The following is a 19,793-nucleotide window of genomic DNA, read 5'->3' as shown; positions in this document are numbered from 1 at the left end:
CCAGAGCCGTGCAGAGGACGACCCACTGATGCCACTGTGTCACCAGAAACCTCCAGGGTGACTTTTTCTCAAGTTGGTACTGGAGAGAAGAGGAGACACAAAAAAGTAAGCATGATATTCAAGCAACTTAAGGCCATGCAATGACAAATGCTTGCTGCCAATAGTTTAGAAAGGGAAAACTTATGAAATGGTTCATATTGGATCATAAATATATAAGTTGTTGGGAGCTTTTCTGATTTTCACAAAAGGATTTCAACAATATTTCTTGTTTGCTTATATTGAGCAATGTATTTATGGCAGGAGGGAGCATTAAAATGCAATCAATGACTGCATATACAATATTTGGGAATTTTAAAGATTAAGGCAATGGGCGACGTATACCATCAACAGAGAATGGCCTTGAGCTACTGGAACAAATCATTTGAGATTCAGTTATTGCATATTAACTTCCTGAATCTTCATTCTGTCAAAAACTAACAGGGAAAACATATTATCTGAGATCAAAACTCAAAAGGCCCAAGTCAGAAAGAAAGCAATATTCGTTTTCCAGGATCCAAAAATGCTACATTTAGTGGAATCTGTCCTAAAGAAAAAACAATATGAACATTAAAAATTGACTCTGTTGCTTTGCTGTCACCTATCACGAATGAATGAAAGGTAATTCTTTTCCACTCCAAGCTTTGAATGAAGCCAAGAAATTAAAAATAATGTGTTTCTGGAAGTTGTAACCCTCCCCCCCCTCCTGATATGTTTACATTTAAAAACAGAGAACTTACATTTGCAAAATTTACATTTTAAAGCTCACATATACAATTAATATGTTAAAAAGTGTAACACAAGAATATTTTTTTAAAAATGATTCACTTAAGTTATATTCAAAACTATATATATTAGGGAAAATAACATGCAAAAACTGAGGGTACTAGAGTAAGTTAGGAATGAAAACATACAGATTTGAAAAGCAGATCTTTAAAAAAAAATACTCTAATTGCCACATTACTAATTGGGACAGCAAAAGAACCTGATCGATATAGATTCAACTTCCCTAATTAAGGCGTTGTACACATTCTCCTCATTTTATTGCTAAGTCTGAGTCTTATTTACTTCATAAGTAGCCTTATTTGTGTTGATACTTGCCTCTGGAATTCCAAAGTCACTCATGGCTAGTGCAGAATTGATCCTGGGTCAGTTCAAGACCTAGTCTTAAATTCTTTAGAGCAGCCACACTGACATTTGGTATTTAAATAGTAACATGTTTAAGACAGTTTTGATCTGAAAGACCTAAGGGAGCCTCTTGTATGCCACATTTGATGAAACTACGTGCAAAGTGCTGTGAAACTATCAGAGAGGCAAATGAAGTTCTTCGCATGCTTGATGGTTATGAAGGACTCTGGAGGACTATGGGAGGTGTAGTTTCATAAGGCTAAGTTAATTACAACTTCTATTTGTCTGCCATTTTCTTTGAAACTTTAAAAAGCATTAGCCATAACTGAGAGAGCTTTAGGATCTAGGTATGTTTTGTGACCTTAAGTTTCTACTTAATTATCACATAAAAAATATACAATTTTCAGTCTTGAATTCTTTTTATCACTAAATAGGTAACTTTTTCTTTCAAGGTTTTTTTTTTTTCAATCTGAATTGCTCACGATTATTAAAAAAAGACAAATTCCCAAAAGAAATGTCACAAAAAAAGCTATCTAGATGCTAAAGAACAATTAATCACAATATTATTATTGCAAAGTATGCCACATCTACTATAATTTGTACCAGTACGATTGACAAATTATGTGACTTATACATGCAATGAGAAAAAACAAATACTGATAGGGTGAAATATCGCTAACCCTTGGTTAGGATTAAGCATGACTTGCAGATATTTGGTGTTTAAACACGTTTCACCTGCTGTCATAGCCACAGGTGTAAATAAATATTAACATCTCAAATCAGGATATAGCTTTGATCAGTTAGAAGAAAAATAATATGCTATGCATCACACAGGGGGATTTGTTACATGCAACAAATCACATGCTTGTCAAATAAGGTGTTTTTTTTCTTGCAAACACACCATGAATTATACTTTCTTAGGGGGGAAAAAAGATACTTATATGCTACCTTGTGGTCAATGGAAGTATATAAGTTAAATCGATACCTTTAACTGAACAAGCCACACAACAAATATTTCTCTTTTATAAAGAAGTTTGTGCATTGCCTTTGTAACACTTCAGAAAGCTCAGAGGGTTGCCAGCTGGGTAATCTGAAGATCTTTTCAGCCTTAAATGCTGCAAGCCTACATGTGCTTCCTTGGAAATAAATCCAATTGAATCCAGTGGGGCATACTTCAGAATAACCATGCATAAGATTGGACTATTCAACACAGTAGGTGATGTGATGGGAAATAGTACTTGTTGGCTGCTGCTGCTGAGTGGCAACCAGGAAGAAAGAAAGTCTTCTTTCTTTTAAGAAAATAGAAAACATTGGAAGCTGCTTTTTACTGAAACAGACCACTGGTCCATCAAGCTCATATCGTCTACTATATTGAGTTAGAGACAAGGATTTTTTCCCCCAATTCTACCTGAAGATGCCAGAAAGAAATCTTGGGAGGTCTGCACATATGCATTACAGCCAGCTGTCCTTTCCATAGCAGTTGAAGGGAAGTGATGATGGAGGCAGAAAGTCGGCAGTCCTCAACCTCCAGTCAAAAAACATACAGTTCTGGGATGAACATGAAACTCTTCTGTCTTATTTATTAAAGAACAGTGGTGTCATATTGAAGAACGTCAAGAGAGATAGACGTTTCATTGGGATCAGATGGTTTCCCACTTGTGATCCCAACAAAAGCCTCTGGTTGTGAAGCTCAGGAAGAAAAGAAGTTCCCAATGATGGAAAAAGGTACGGCTTGGCATTAGTGATGATCAAATGTAATTCTAACAAATACAGAGTGGCCTATTTAGACATAAGATTTGGTTTGAGCTTTAGGGGCTATGGCTGAGAATATTTTCCGATCTCTCTCTTCAATTAACTCACTTTATAAAAGCACTTGAAGTCAACTAGAACAGGGCTTTTCAACCAGTGGTACGGGTACCACCTGTGGTACATTGGCACCAGGCAGGTGGTACGCCACCATCCTAGAAAAGTGGTAACGGGGAAGGGGAATGAGCTGAACTGGTGGCAGCACCGCACAAGCCTGAGCAAGAGATGGCTGGAGCTGCAGGGCTGTCAGGGCTCAGTGGAAGCGCCAGGATCAGCGCCAGGATCCAGCTGGAAAGCAGCACTGATCCTGCCGCTTCTGCTGAGCCCAGAAGAAGCACCGATCAGCTGGAATGTTGCAGCCTCTCAAGGGTCTTGTGATTTACATTCAGATGCTTGGCAACTGATTCATATTTATGATGGTCACAGTGTCCCAGGGTCATGTGAAGTGACCAAAACCTGCTGCAACCACCCAGCAGATGGGGGGGTATAAAAACCAAACACCCCCACCCCACCCCCGCTTCCAATCCTCAACAGAAATGCTCACAACAATGAAAACGTCAAACAGGAGGAAGAGCGTGGCCGGGTGGGCAGGCAGGTGTCTTGCTCGTCTGTGGCTTGGGGGGCACTTTTTTCAGTGCCATTGTAACTTCAAACAGTCACTAAGCGAACTGTTGTAAGTCGAGGACTACCTGTACTTTATCACTTTTTTCCTTTTTTTGGGGGGGGGTCATCAAGTTTTTGACACCTCGCTAGGCGACTGGTGGTACTCAGATGTTGCCATATCCTAAAAGTGGTACAATGGGTGAAAAGGTTGAAAAGCCCTGAACTAGAACTATGGATTGTTGGAAACATTATTTTGGATTGACTAGAACACTTGCTTCCAGATGCAAAGCACCTCCAGTATCTAACTGAAACTATTTAGCTAAACAGTCTTTTCTATTAAAGAAGAAATAGAATCATAGAATCACAAAGTTGAGAGAGACAGATTCCTGTCCAGGACTATTTCAGAAACATGGCTATTCAACTTTTGTTTAAAAACCTACAGTGACAGAACATCCATAATTCCAGGAGGCAGATTCTTCTACCGTTTAACCGTTCTCAAGAGTCAGGAAATTCCTTATTTGGTCTGGACTTCTCTCTGTAAAGCTTCACCCATTTTTCTTGTCCTACCCTTAGCTGTTATGAAGAATAAATCCACCCCCTTTTCCCTGTGGTAGCTTTTCAAGTATTGGAAGGCCCTATTCTGTCTTCCCTTAGCTTTCTTTTCTTTAGGTTAAATATACCAATGAAATATACTTTCATTGGTCTTCATACGAGCTTTGGTGCTCTTCTCTGCACTTTTTCAAATAAATTTGAACTAATTTCAAACTTGGACAATGTATCAATAGTTTCAAGACTCTACTGGAAGCTACATCCAGATTTACACAAAAGTACTCTTCTCGATACTTATCTTTGGCTTAACACTGCCTGGGCTGCTTAGTGCAGTCTACCATTCTTCTTCAGATTTCTGTATTTTTAACTAAACGTTATTGTTCATGTTATTATTATTAGAACAATCTCTCCAGATTTCTATCTACTGTTGAATAAATGGTGACTTGCTGAATATAGTTAATTTTCTGTAGTTTAGGTGTGTGCTTCAACAGGCACAGAATAATGCAGAATAGATCTTTCAATGGCTATTAACCATGATGAATAATTTTCTAGTACTTTGGAAATACACGAGAAGGAAAATAGTTCACATCCTACTTCCAAATGGTATTTACAGTAGTTGGAAACAAGACGCTGGGCTAGATCCAATCTTTCCTCATCTCATCATACCCTTCTTATGTTCTTAAGAATGCTTTCAGAAAAGGAAATGGGAAGAAAACTTTATTAATGTCTGTTTTCTGCTTCGTTCTTCCATAAAGTATAGGTGCTGGGAATTGGTACAAAAAGAGTACTTTGATCTCATGATAAGGAGCTTGAATTGCCTATTAATTTTAGGCTTATGTGTACTACTAAGTGTTAATAGCAAACTTGCCACATTTAGTTCTTGGATAAAAGTTTTGCCAGTGTCAATTAAAAAAAGAAGACTCTACTTTTAATTTTTTTCCCACCGCACTAATTTGTGGTTTAAATGGATTTGTCAAACTGAAATATGAAAGGAAAATCATGTTTGAGCTAAAAATGGAACAGTGGGTGAAAAAGTCCTCCTGCTATATTTATGATTATCCAATTACTCTTATTATTTTAGTCTGAAACAAATTCAGCCTACCAGCACAGCTCTAAGGGGTTTTTGCTCAAAGTAGTGGTTTATTCCATTGAAGCAGTGCTTAATAAAATTAACAAAGAGAAGAAATATCAGGGTCAAGCCTACAGGAACATGTAATTGAGTCCCCCAAGTGGCACCTAGGCTATCCCTGCTTCTTTCTACAACATTTTGTATGTGTTTTTAAGAGCAGTGCCTGAAGTCCATTTAACTGAACGGTCCCTTAGTTCCCATTTGGGTCAGAGGCACCACACCTTTCAAGGTGCTTGCAGGCGTAAAGGATTAGCCGGTGACATCACCAATGCCTGGGGGATGCCTGTGATAGCTTCTTTCATTTCGCCATCAAAGAGCTGGAGCGAATGACAAGAGCTCACCTCACCATGCAGCAGCACTTGGATCTAGAACAGACATGTCAAACTTGTGACGTCATGTGACGTCACGCAACGTATCAGGACTGTTTTGCCATTGCCGGCAATGGGGTGGGTGTGGCTTCAGCATGACGCGCCCGGCCTGCAGGCCGGCAGTTTGACACCCCTGATCTAGAACATGGGCTTGCTAACCTCCATCCCAAAGTCCTAACCACATGAGCCACTGCACTCCTGGTCTCTTAGTTACATGTCTGTTTAAGTGTTTATTAGACAGAAGAGGAACAGTTTCTCCTGACTTTCAGTACATTTGTTGAAAACAGCATGGAGCTTGGGATCAGCTGGCTGAATTATGAGAACTATCGCAAGCAACCCTTTAGTGGTAGGTATTAAGTGACATGATTTTACCTGGAGAGCCCATAAGCTCTGTTCAAATGTTTTGGGGAAACATGATTGGCAAATGTGCAGCACATTTCTGCATTCTTCTGGCATATTCTTAAAGCAGGTACATCTAAACTTGGCTTTCAGATTAACTTCCAGCCTGCAGGTTCTGGCTGGTACTGTTCTGAGCAAGTTTGCTTGTCTGTAACCATATGTAATCAAATACTGTTGTTCACATGACATTCCTGATTCAACAAATGTATTTTAAGAACAGTCCCTTTCTTGGACTAAAGGCCCCATTCCATAGAGCCATAAAATAATGGTGATGCCACTTTAATTTTTATTGAAATCCTCCCCCCTCTTCCACTAACTATAATTCCAGCATTTCAGAGGTTGCTGCAATTATTATTATTATACAAACTTGCTATACAATTTTGTGAACGTGCCATGACAGGTGAAAGATGCTGAATGTCAGGTGGAAAAAAAAATCCATTGCCTTATTAAAAATTTCAGGGTAACTATTTAATAATGAGCACATCTGAACATAGATCTTTCACTCAGAGTCATATTTCACATCATGGGTACTGTAAACTCTCCTCTGATTAAAAGAGCAAGTACATAGGATTTTACCAATACTCCCACAAGCCCTGTTATATCTTGCGTAGCAATAAATCAATGTTCACACATTCAGCAGAACATTAGCAGTACAGGTATACATGCACATACAATCATAGTGCAATAGGGCTGATAGTGTTACCTTGGAGTTGCAGAAGTTGTATGGGCACATCAGTTTATAGCTAGGCTTCCCTTTGTTGGGAGCACAGTAAATAAACCCAAGCCAGAGCCAGAAAACATGGTTTCTAAGGCTATACAGATCTCCCAATTTTGTTTGTAAACATTTACAAACAATGATAAAAGATATATGTCCCTTATAACTGGCTTGATAATTATTTATGGATGCTAAAAAAGAAGCAAATGTAAGTGGTAGATGTAAGAGGTTCCAGAAATTCTGGGTGCTCCATTACTGGAGGTTTTTAAGAAGAAATTGGACATCCATTTGTCCAGAATTATATAGGGCAGTGATGGCGAACCTTTTAGAGACCGAGTGCCCAAACTACAACTTGAAACCCACTTATGTATCGTCAGGTGCCAGGTGGGCGTGGCCCATTGGGTGGGCGTGGCTGCGGTGGTAACAGCAGACTGGGTGGGACTAAAAAGTTCAATCAATCATTTACAACTTGAGATCTTTTTTTTCCTGGGAGAAGTTGAAATTGATTGATTGAACCTTTTTTTTTTGCACATGGTGGCGGAGGCCTAAAGCGAAAACGTTTTATAAAACCCAGCTGAAGGCCTAGGACTGGGGTGATGGCGCATGTGCTCACAGAGAGGGCTCTGCGTGCCACCTGTGGCATGCGTGCCATAGGTTTGACACCACGGCTATAGGGTCTCCTATCCATGTTTCCCCAAAAATAAGACAGGGTCTTTTTTTTTGCCTCCAAAAGAGGCACAGGTCTTATTTTCGGGGTGTGTGTGTGTCTTACTCACCTCTGGCACCGACAGCCCAGCCCAGCCCGTCCACTTCTTCTGGGGCTGAAAGAGCAGCTTCATTCTGCAGCTGCATTCCGGCCTGCATTCTATGCAGCCAAGTACCGAGCTATGGATTGAATCTAGCTCGGTCCTTGGTTGCAGATATCTTGCAGAACTAAGCTATGGACTGAATCTATAGCTCAGTTCTTGGCTGCACAGGCCTTCAGGAAAGGCCTGTGACTGAGAAATGCAGGGCTGGCTGCAAAAGACGCCTCAGAAGAAGTGGGCTGGTGAGGGGAGGCCTGGCTGTGAGATAAGTGAGTGCGCATAGGGAAGATCCACACCCCCACCCTAGCTTGATTATTAAGTGTGTGCCTCGCCCCCAAACTAGGGCTTATTTTCGGGGTAGGGTTTATATTAGGCCCATCCCCCCCAAAATCAAGCTAGGGCTTATTTTCAGGGTAGGCCTTACTTTTGGGAAAACAGGGTACTTAAGTAGGGGCTTGGTCTAGAAGACTGCCAAGGTCCCTTCTAAGTCTGTTATTCTGAAATTCTGTAATGTATCCAGGATGCTAAGCCTATGGACAGTCTTTACCCTGTTGTGGAAATCCATTGGCTCTCTTGGATTTCTAAACTCTTCCTTTTACATAATACCCAAAAGAATTCCAGCTGAGCGCAAGATTAGTTAAAGGCACTGGGCATCTTGCATCTGGTTAGAGGCACGACACTAGAAACCAGGAGACCACAAAGCCAGCTGAGTCAGTTTGAACCAGTCATTCTGTTTCAACCCTAGGAAAAAGGCAATGGTAAAGCACTTCCCAAAAATGTTGCAAAAAAACCCCCCAAAAAATCACAAACAACTGTCTACATGGTTGCCAGGTATCAAGACTGACTGATGAAGGTGAACATCCACAGAATTCCAGCATGGTAGGCTAGACAAAGGAAGTCTTCTGGGACAAATTATCCCAGAACAAATCAGTATGAAATCACTCTCACAATACTGCAAACAAAACAGGAGGGATGTTATCAGGAGATAATTTCAATTAAGGATTGCTTTCTTTACTCACTGTGGATCATTACACACAGGAATGAATCCTGTATTAATTACTATACTATATTTCAATAAGATTCAGATTAAAGAGTTAACTAATATTTTGATAAGCAAGGAGACTTGTCCTTTACTTGTTTTTGATAAGCTCCTTCCTTTATTAAATAAGGCTCAATGAAAGAAATCTAAATCATGCCCTTCAGTATTTCAAATATATAAATATGTTGAAATTTGATCCCAATATGTTTTTCACCCCAACTGATTTTTTACAGTTCCTATAACACAAGTTAAACTGATAGGCAACCAAGTGTTTGAAAGGCTAATGTGGGAACAAATCATAAAAGCAGCACCAACTCTTTATTTTGCCCATAAATGGTACTTGAATACTCATACATAACAGTCTTCACCAGCTCCTGATGCTTTGCAAGCTTTGACCCGAATTGATGTTTTTCTTTGTAATTCTATAAGAATGTCTGAGCCTGATTAGCAATTATGCATGATAGCCTATCAAGTAATTAAATTATATACACTTTTCTTCTGGGATGGAAGAATGCTCATGTTTCACAGGATGTCTACATGAAAAAGTCTGTTGGTGTTATGCAATTTCTCCCCCTGCACAATTCCTGCTGATGAAGTTATCATGAAGAAAGTCTTATTCTGAATTTCTTATGATTCTAGGAGATCCCATTGCCATAGAAAATCAAATTAGGACCAAAAATTGTTGAGATTTTTTTTTATCTGAAATAAGATATTTCAAAATTTGAGTGAGGGTAACTCTGCTGAATCCTGATGGTATTCATATAGCAACTCATGGAAAATGAAAAAGCCGTCTGTTATCATACTACCAATTTAATTCCTTTTACACTAAACACATTACCCATGTTTATTTTGCCTTGCCCAAAAGCTGAAGAATGTTTAAGAACAAATGTGCATAGCCAAATGGTTTCATGAAAAGCCTGCTATGCAGTCCAAAATAAGTAGCAGTCAAGATGGCGTCTTGAAAACCAGAAAAAAGTGAAAGAAGCTAAGGGACATTCAGGTCCTAGAACAATATTTTCCAACCACAGGCTGTTCAGATATTTTAGATTATAACCCTTATATCACACCCAATTGCACTTAATGCAATTCAAGTCATCTGCAGCGCACCATATTGATAAAGGCTATCTTGGAGAAAAAGACAACTGGTTAAATTAGTGTGGTATATGAAAACTGCAAGGACAGTCTGAAAAGAACCAGGAATATGGGAGCGCCTCCGCATTTAAGTTCATCCATCTAACTTCATTTGGTGAGGCTACCAAAGAAGGACCTTCATCCAAAAGCCATCTTATAATTTGGACAGGTGCAAATGAAAGAAATTTCCTGTAGATACAATGAGCCCAAATCTTTCTGAGCTTTTAAGCTCATCATCAACATTTTTTACCTGGATTTGGAAAAGGCCTAGAAGTCCAAACGCACATCTTATAGTGTAGGAAATTGTCTCTGCTGAAACTCTAAGACAAAAGGCATGTATATTGTTAGCGAGTGGACAGTCTTTACCACTGAGCATTGTAAAAATCTAGGTAGAACATTTACAGTGTGTAGCTTTAAAGAAGTGGGTATATTGCAGTGTAGTCAAAAAACTGGAAAAAGAAGGCTTCTAAAGGTTGAAAAAGGGGATAGAAAGCATGCGGCTTATTCTGGTATTACATTAGTTTGTCACTGCAGAATAGAGCCATCACATGCTCTTGTTACAATTTTTTCATCTCAAAGTTGCATAAGACAAATCAGATGCTTAGAGCTCCTATAGTTGGAAAATATATCTTAATTGGCACATAAATATCTCCGCATAGCTTTCAGGAGGAGTTTGTTCTCCCAGCTTACATCTCCAAACTGATGGTACAGTATTTGAGGGTGCCCCATCATATTGTAGGCACCTCCAGCAGTGTTTTAATTGCTTACGAATGAAAACTGCACATTCCCTGAAGCCCAAGAGAATGAACTAGGCCAGGCCTAAATATACATTAGTGGGGATGTTGGAAGAGGAGTGTCATATCCAGTTGGAATCTGAGAAAGTCGTAAGGAAATCAAATATTTATAATTTCAGTTATAAAGGGGTGGTTCTGATCTACTTTAATTAGCTTCACAGATGTTGCTGTGCAAGTTTTAAAGTGCTCTTATCCTGATTTGTGCTGAATGAAGCCCATCTCAGATCAGCACCTGGATAAACAGCTGCTGAGCTCCACAGGTCTCCTGTTCAAACATCCAGCAAGCAAACTGCAGAATTTAGAGACCAAGCCACCTGCACCTAGACCACTATTTTAACAAATGCTCAGAATTCGTCTGTAAATGCATATTGTTAATTTAGAGCCTGCTATTCATTAATTAGAGGCTTAGTGGAAAGTGCCATGGAGCTCTCTGCCATGCTGAAGGTTGCCTCCAGCCCTTGTAAATGATGCTCTGATAACAAGTCGAATCCATCTTCATTATTTGGCCACTCCTGCCTGAGTGTGATCTGCTTCCTATAAAGCAGTGTGTCACTTGGCATGGTAGAATTAAACTTTTATCCAAACCAGATTCGGCCCTCTCACCCCTTTCTTTATTCCTTGAGTTGTTCCAATCTGCCTAAAGAACATCTGATTACCTAACACGCAGAAGAGCAAGAAACCTAACCTAAAGTAGTCATCAGATCCCTTGTTCTGGCCCACTGTTTTTCCTCTGGTGAAGGGCTGGGAAATTTCCAGGACCCTCTGCATTTAGACTCTGCATTTATATCAGGCATAGTGTACAGAAAGAGTTTTTCATTTTTCCTCTCATACGGTTACAGCTTAAAAAAGGACGTCTGTATTTCCCAGTAGAATACAGGAAATTAATTTTAAATCTGAAGAATAAATATCTTTTTGTTCAAGTTGATTTTTGCAGGCTTGCTCTTTCAAATACATACAGTATCACTCACGGCAATCTCAGTTCACACAAAATGATTCAGAAGCAGAACAAGGAGACCCACAGGTGGAGGAGTAAAACTGTTTGTGTAACTCAGTTAATTTTGCTCAGGCTTTCACTGCTCAGCTTCTCTAAATTTCAGTAAACCTCTATTATAGGTTTAAGTTGAATCATCGAGAGTTTAATCTAATCACTGATTTCTTAAATGCATTATTTTTCCTTAAGCTAAGGGCTCGACAAATGAAAGACACCAGCCAACCTTTTCTGGCAGATGGTTTCTGTATGGAGCCATTGCTAGAGATTTTGAATACTACTTGGCTTGGCTGTTAACACATTACAGTATTTACAGGTATTATCTCCTGCTCTCATGAACCACGGTTCAGCCTTAAGCATCAGTGAGCAGAACAGATAATTGTTACTCTAATGAGAAAGAGCTCTCCCAAAGTTCAGATATTCAAAAGACTTGTCTACATGGCAAAAGAAAAGAAAATGAAACCTACTAGAAATAGTTGAAAATATTCAGACATTTAACTGCGGAATAGTGTTAATAAACCCTGATGGTTAGATTAGAGAATATACTTTTTTTTTTACTCTGATGGAAGATAGTAATTGTCAGTTAATGGATACAATATTATAAAGAGCTGATTAATGGCTGCCTGAATCCAGCAGCGCCCATGCCATTTGGATTTTAGTATAGAAATGGTTTTCTAGTCATTGTAGGAAAAAAAATTGAAAATGTGAAGGCAGTGTGTACATAAGAATCTGTATACAAAAATTTTAGTTCTTTGAATTGATCCAAGATCTGTGACTCACACTTTGCCCTTTTCCATTGCATGTTATTATCATTTTCTGTTGTTAAAAAAATTGCCAAATGTTTTATGAAAATTCTGTGGGCATCCTTTCAAGGACAATATGCTTCTTTGGGTTAAGGTGGGACTGAGAAAAGAATTTAGTCTTTGAACATTTGCCTCATAACGCTGCAGAAGGTAAATCCAACATTTGAGGGGAAAGGGGAAATACAGTATTTTTTTTAGGAAAAAACAATTTAGCCCATTTTTTATTCACCATAATCTCAGAGTAAACTAGCTAAGCCCACAAAATAAAATATTCCACAGAAAAGCTATGCTCCCTATCCTGTTTCAGAGGGTAAACAAAAACAGCACTGTCAAATGCCTAAGGATATTTACTCATGTAGTAGGGTTGTATTACTATCCTTCTCGATAATAAGAAAGATGAGAAGGATAGTAATACAGCCCTACTACTTATTGATATCTATGATTATCAGTTTGTTGTATGTACATTGAGAGCTTATGTACCGGAGACAAATTTCTTGTGTGTCCAATCACACCTGGCCAATAAAGAATTCTATTCTATTCTATTCTATTCTATTCTATTCTATTCTATTCTATTCTATTCTATTCTATTTTCGTGAGTGAATGTCGAAGGAAGGAAGGAAGGAAGGAAGGAAGGAAGGAAGGAAGGAAGGAAGGAAGGAAGGAAGGAAGGAAGGAAGGAACGAACGAACGAACGAACGAACAAAGGCCATAGGCACTTTCCCCTGGGAAATCAAAGTTATAAAACTTCACAAAATCAATAGTTTCTGCCACAAACCATTAAAGGAGCTCAATGATTATATATTAAAGGAGCTCAATCATTAATAGGGCCTTTGTTTTTAGTGCAGCAGGTATATTTATTTATTATAGGCCTACATTACCCATGCATATAGTCTATGTATGCCTGCACATGAAAGAGAAAATATGCAGCCAAGATTCATGACAGCCATCTCCAAATGTAGTTGTGAATATTGTGCCGAAGTCAGATGTGTTCAGAAATTATTCAGCTGGGAAAATTTAAATCTCAGATGTTCCCAAACTCCATTTTTTGGTATCTTCTTCATGTACGGTGCCTATATGTCCCCACAACACTTCTTTTCTCGTTAAAAATAAAACAACCTGGAGACCCTTAACTCTATTTAAAAACTAGGTGAGGAAAGTATGTATACTGACTGTCAGGTTCACAAATGTGAACAAAACTTTGCCCAGGTAAAGCGACATGTACGTGGGTGTGCACCCGGGGGAGGACAAAGGAATAGGAGAAAAAACTGGTTGGAATCAGGTGGCATCCCAACTATAAACGAAACAGAAAGAGTGCTCTACCACATGCCTTCCCTCACACTCAGCCGCTCATTTTTAATGAAGACTAGCGTTTTTTAAGTTCAAAATTAGCTTCATTTCTGTAACTGTCTTCTTCACAGTGACAGATTCAGCATCTTTTCCATATCTGGTTAGGAGGTTAGCCATTATGTTGCTGACCAGATTGATGCCGGAGTCTAAAGGAATAGGGTTGGAAAAGGATGCACAATCTTGACCATCTTCTGTTGGGGTCTACTCCAATCATACTAGTGAGAGATTAGAGGTGATTCTTGTGAAATTGCGTCAACACAAGTAGACTTTTAAGTGTTCAGTTGCCCAATTAAGAGCAGACGCTTCTTTCTTAGTTGTCCCGTAGTTCCTTTCTTGTGGTAAAAGCATTTTGGACAGCTGTAACACTGGATGCTTGGCATCTCCATTGGATTGCTACAAACCTGTATCTAAAGCAGGGGTGTCTTCAAACTTGGCCCTTTTATGACTTGTGGATTTCAACTCCCAGAATTCCTCAGCCAGCGTGCCTGGCTGAGGAATTCTGGGAGTTGAAGTCCACAAATCATAAAAGGGCCAAGTTTGAAGACCCCTGATCTAAAGTATCAATGTATGACAAAAAAGGTAGGTCAGAATTTAGTCTCTTGTACACTGGATTGGTACATAACGCTTCTTCAGCTCCTCAACAATGCTTTTTGGTATTTTGGCATCAAAATTATAGTTGTGGGCTTTTTTTTTGTGGTGAGATTTATAAGAACGTGCACTTTAGTAGGGAAATGGATATAAACCATCCATAATACCTATTGCCCCTAAACAAGAGCATAGTTCCTTTTTAAAATATAGTGACATTTTGTTGTATAGCATAGACTGTCTTCTGATTTGATTTCTTGATGACTTGCTGTGCAGCACAGATGCTTCAGTTCTGCAAGACCCGTAGAACAATCGGTTCCCAGAGTGACAAGTGTTCTGAAAACTGTTATATAAAAAGCTATCTGTAAGGCTTTCTTTTATCAGTGAAGAAACCTTCCTCTTTGCCGGTTTCATAGAAAAACTGTTAGGAAACAGTATCAGAAAGTTGCCACCCCAATGTGTACAAACTATATTGTTATAAACTGAAAATAGCTCACTTGTGGAATTATTTCCAGCAATCCCTTTTACTTCAGTATATCTTGCTAAAGAGGATTTTGTCTGGAAAATTCAATTTTTGGATAGGCAGCTGGGATGACATCTGGCCAGATTAACTATTAACTGTTAATCTGGCTAAATATTATCCCAGCTGTCTAACCAAAACTGGCCTTCCAGCTGTTGGCTATATCATCCCCATCCACCAAATTGTTTCTTTCATGGGTCAGAACGGAGAAGGGACCGTTCCATCTCTATGCGCCTGCTTTACGTTCATAAACAGGTTAAAAACTGGAATAACCAAAGGCCATTCTCTCTGGGATTGCCTGTGCTAATTGTCCACAATATTGTTTCCAGTGGCCGTGGAGGATTCTATGCCTTTTGATATATAGACACATATATATGTTGCTGATATTTAAGTCCCCTGTCCTATCTTTTCGCTGTTGTTCTTATTTTTGCCTATTTTTGCATCACTTTTGCCAGTTAAATGTTTTTGAACTTTATTGATATTTAATAAACATACAACTACATTTTTGCTAGTTGAACTGAGTGTTGTGCATGCCTGCTTTGAACTGGATATAGGGACTGACTGGGAGTATGCTGGGTGCAAACTAAATTGGAAACTACCCTGGTAATATTTACAACATCAGTAATACATCACAACAGTCATTACATGTAGTAGATACCTCCCAGGTGGCCTATAGATTCAAATGGAAAGATTGGTGCCTATCAACGCACTGTAAGGCAGCTGACTCATGATCCCTACTGGGATTTGTTACATTTGAACATGGCACTGAGACAAAGACTTTAGCAAGGTTTCTTTCTTGGTTAGATCACACAAAAAAGTTAAATATATTCTTAACCGTTTGTTTTTTTTTACTAGAAAGAGTTGCACCAGCTCCATGCCTTCCCACCATCTAACTAACCTAATTGACAGTTGTTTTTACTAGGTATTCCATCCCTGATAGTTGGTTTTCCCAAGTTATTACTAAGATACTATTTTGCATTTCTATTGGGAAAACCTGGACCCAATATCCATCTAGCATTCCCTTTGATCTGCCCAAATTCCTAGCCTTCCCTTTCTCTGATTTCTGCTTCACCAGGACCTTCCTTTAGGTTTAGAGAGTTGGAGAATGACAGTAGCCTAGTCTTAACAAAGTAATATACACTTATATGAAGAGCTTCTTATAGTTCCTTAATTGTTTCAATTGCTTCCTTACTTATTCTACACAATTGCCAAACTTAATCACTGCTTTGTTATGTTAACTCTTTTAGATAATTTTACTGCACTTTCCCTTTCTTGCTCTTAACCTATAGAGGAGGGGGCAAAGTGGGTAACATTACCCTTTTCCTCAAATCTCCTGCATTTTGGTTATGCTTCTGGGTGTTGTTATTCCTGGTCTATCTTTTTCAACGTAGCTCCAGTCCTTCCATAACAGATAATCCATTCTGCTGGTCTCCCTTCCCAATTCTGCTTGTTCTTGCTGGATCTTCAATTGCACATTCCTTCTTCCACCAGGGATACTTCTCCAACTACCCTGCTTTGCTTTGCTCCAGAGGTTTCAATCGCTTTGCTCCTTGCTACATTATGGACCACGGAGAACCATCCGAAAGTTATTTTTTCTTGACAAATCTGCCCTTTATAAACCTTGTACTAGCAGGCAGACAAGACTGCATATAGGTGCCTTAATTAAACCCCAACTTTTCTACCTGTCTACATGGTGTTTTTCACCCAGTTGGCAAATAGACCAAACTCTAACAATAGTTGAGACGAGCTACAATCCAGTCTCAATCATGGCAGCTCAACCTTTATGTTTCTCTCAAGGCAAAATCCCTCCTTTTTAAGTTCCCCTTTTTGAATCTATGATTCCACAATGACTAACCTCTGCTCCATCATTCGCTGAAGAGTATCCTGCTTGTACTATTGCTGTGTTGTTATGAAGTTCCTGCATCAAAAACTGTACAGCTGCAAGGAGGAGATATATAAACTGATACAAGACAGTCTCTTCCACTTTTTTCTTTCAGGTCCTTTTCCCCAGCTGTAACCATTTACTGTATTTTCTACATCTGGTAGACAGGCCATAACTTGTGATGATGCTTGGTGGGTATATTAAACTCTGATGATACGTACATTTAGTTATCTCATACTGATGAAGTGTGACATCGTTCACATTCTCAGAATCCCCAAATACCTTGCTATGAGACTTGAAGAAGTACTTCTCTAGGTCAGGGGTCCTCAACCATGGCAACTTTAAGACTTGCGGACTTCAACATCCAAAATTCTGGGAGTTGAAGTCCACAAGTCTTAAGGTTGCCAAGGTTGGGGACCCCTGCTCTAGGTGCTCCAATTAAGGGGGAAAAAATAGAAAAAAGAAGAAAAAGGGAGAAAGTAATCTATCTACTGCTATGGTTTGTATAGGCTAGGCTTGGCACAACCTGCCAAGTGCAGAAAAAGAAAAAAAATACTCATCCTTGTTGTCTTCTGTTCTTAGACTCAGGATATGAGCATGTCCTACCATACAGCAAGCTGGACCTCAGACTCAACAGTATGATGTTCCAGGTCCTAATCTTGGCCTTTTTTCATATCATGCAAGCCAAAGGGGACACATAGTGTAGCATTTATTTGCAGGCAAACTCTTGCCAATACACAATAGGGTGCTTTAAATGCCTGATACCTATTTGGTTGTAACTTGAGAAACCACTAAACATTATTGACCAACCACTTTCAATTTGAAATCTATAATCCAATTCTAGTAATGAAAGTTTGTCAGGAAAAAAAAATCCTCCCTCATACATCATCCTTGCACCCACATTAAAAGGTGAGAAAACACAAAAGATGGGTTGAGGCCAGAGGAAAGAACTGTCAACTCTTTTTCTTGGTTCCTGTCCTTTGTGATATTCAGGCATGGAATTAGTCTACATTCTGCTTGATTGAAAGAGGCAGTCTCAAGATGAACTTTTCTGAAATTTATCAGAAGGATTATCTGGACTCTTTAGGTAAGTGCTTTTTATGGTTAATGTGCTACAGTACAAAGAAACATTTCGTTCTCCTTTCAGATCAGAAAGCTTATATTTTGTGGTACCCTGCCACCAAGTACAATGCTGCCACTGAAACGGAGGTCAAATGTGAAGGGCTTTTTGTGTTGTTGTCATTGTGAGCATATAGCAATGAAAGAACTGTTTAAATTTTTGTTATTATTATTCAAATGAAAACCGTGTTCCACCATCTGAATCTCAGCCCCCTGATTACACAGGGGGAGGAAAGCACTCTGCTGTGTAGGGCTCTATTATCTAATATTGCTCTTTGAAAGGGAGAAAAAAAAAGCTAGAAGAAAAACTTTGATCCAAGTCAGGTCAAGGTGACTTTTGCAAAGGTTAAAAGCTATTCTGAAGGGCTGCACTATCCATAAAGGCAAATGAAATTATATTTAAAGACTGATGGAAGAAAAGCAATAATTGAGATAAACTGCTACTGGTTCAGCACAGAAATCCTGATATTAAAATAGAGAAATGGAAAGCCTTTCAAATCAGCTGTCACATCCAAGAACATTCAGCTTTTCATTACATTTGCAACAATTATGTTTACTTTTTAATGTTTAGCAAGCCTTTGGAGGCTGAACTCTTAGCGTTCAGTTAAGCATTTCTGTAATAACTTGAGGGAATATTATGATTTTGAATCTTCAATTTGCAGCTATCCACTGCGACCTAACCTGCTCCCTGCATCTATAATATCCCAAGCTTTTGTCATGGAAAGAATTATGAGGTCTCAATCAAATGCATTGTGAATTCATACAATCCATATTATGATCTGGGCAATGATTGTGCAGGACATATGTAGTCATACATATACAGAGAAAGAGAAAACTGAGTCTCAGAACATCTCACTTCTAGTCTGTGGTTTGCCATTAATGGAAGAAACAATTGGTATATTGCAGCAGTACTGAACATAAAACCTATGGTACCACATATGATAAATAAAACTGTCAATTTAAGTGCAGGATAATTGGGCCAAGGAATCTATTGTGGCCTAGACAGTCAAGTAATGAAAGCAACACAAGAGAAGAGTTGATTGCAGAATTTTGATTAGCTCACATCTCCCTGGCATTACAAGAAGTAGGGCTAGGGAAATAAAGAACCTGGATTGCAGCCAATACAACAGTATTCAGCTTTGAGATTTGTATTGGCTCCTCCTTCAAAGATATTATTCTTATTGAAACCAATGCTGCAGGTGCTTCCACCAGTTCCAAGATGGAATCAATGTGCTACAAAGTCATTTAGCTTTTCATTTGCAAGCAAAGCTTTGTAGGGCCTCTGAGAGGCTGAATGTAATAATTAAATGATTCATTTTTCTGAGTTGGAAGCATGGATTCATATATACATGTGGAAAATAACATGAGAAATATCCTAACTTATTTTCTCTCACATAGGATCATGAACAGAATGCTGAGCTAATTCACAAAAGTCTTGGGGGGTAGATAAGATCAGCACACAAATCATTTTCCTATATGAACGTTTTAATCATGGGCTTTCTGATTCCTGATAGCAACTGATTGTGTTATGACTCATCCTATATGATGAATATATCTCAAAGATTCACTTGGGATCACTAATGGCTAGAATGAGCCAATTATGGACATTAATAATCAACATAAAGCCTGATAAACTTAATTATCTAAATTAAACTTGTCTAGTCCAAATATTAAAAGGGAGTTGACCGCAGGCTTTTAAAGCATTTATTTAAAAACATTCTTATGATTTGCCATATCTGATGGCTATACAACAGCACAACTGATAATTGGATGCTACTCTAGATGGATTAACTGGATACCTGGTTTAATTTGAAACAAAAAATTTTTAAAGAGCTCATGTGATCTATAATAAAAGGGGCGTTGTCTTACCTGAACGCCTTTTCTCAGCACGGAGATGGAGGATCCACCCATGGGTAGTAGACTGTATTCCTGCCCAATCAGATTAAGTCAGCCAAAGTTGCCACGCCCGTCCTGGACCCTAGATTCCAGTCTTGACGCGAGCGAAGCCATTGACTGACATAGGACGTACTGGCTCAGAAACTAAAC

This window comes from Protobothrops mucrosquamatus, unplaced genomic scaffold, assembly GCF_001527695.2.
Source record: "Protobothrops mucrosquamatus isolate PMUCROS unplaced genomic scaffold, P.Mucros_1.0 scaffold506, whole genome shotgun sequence".
NCBI classification, from domain to species: Eukaryota; Metazoa; Chordata; class Lepidosauria; order Squamata; family Viperidae; genus Protobothrops; species Protobothrops mucrosquamatus.
Note: the sequence above shows the minus strand (reverse complement) of the source record.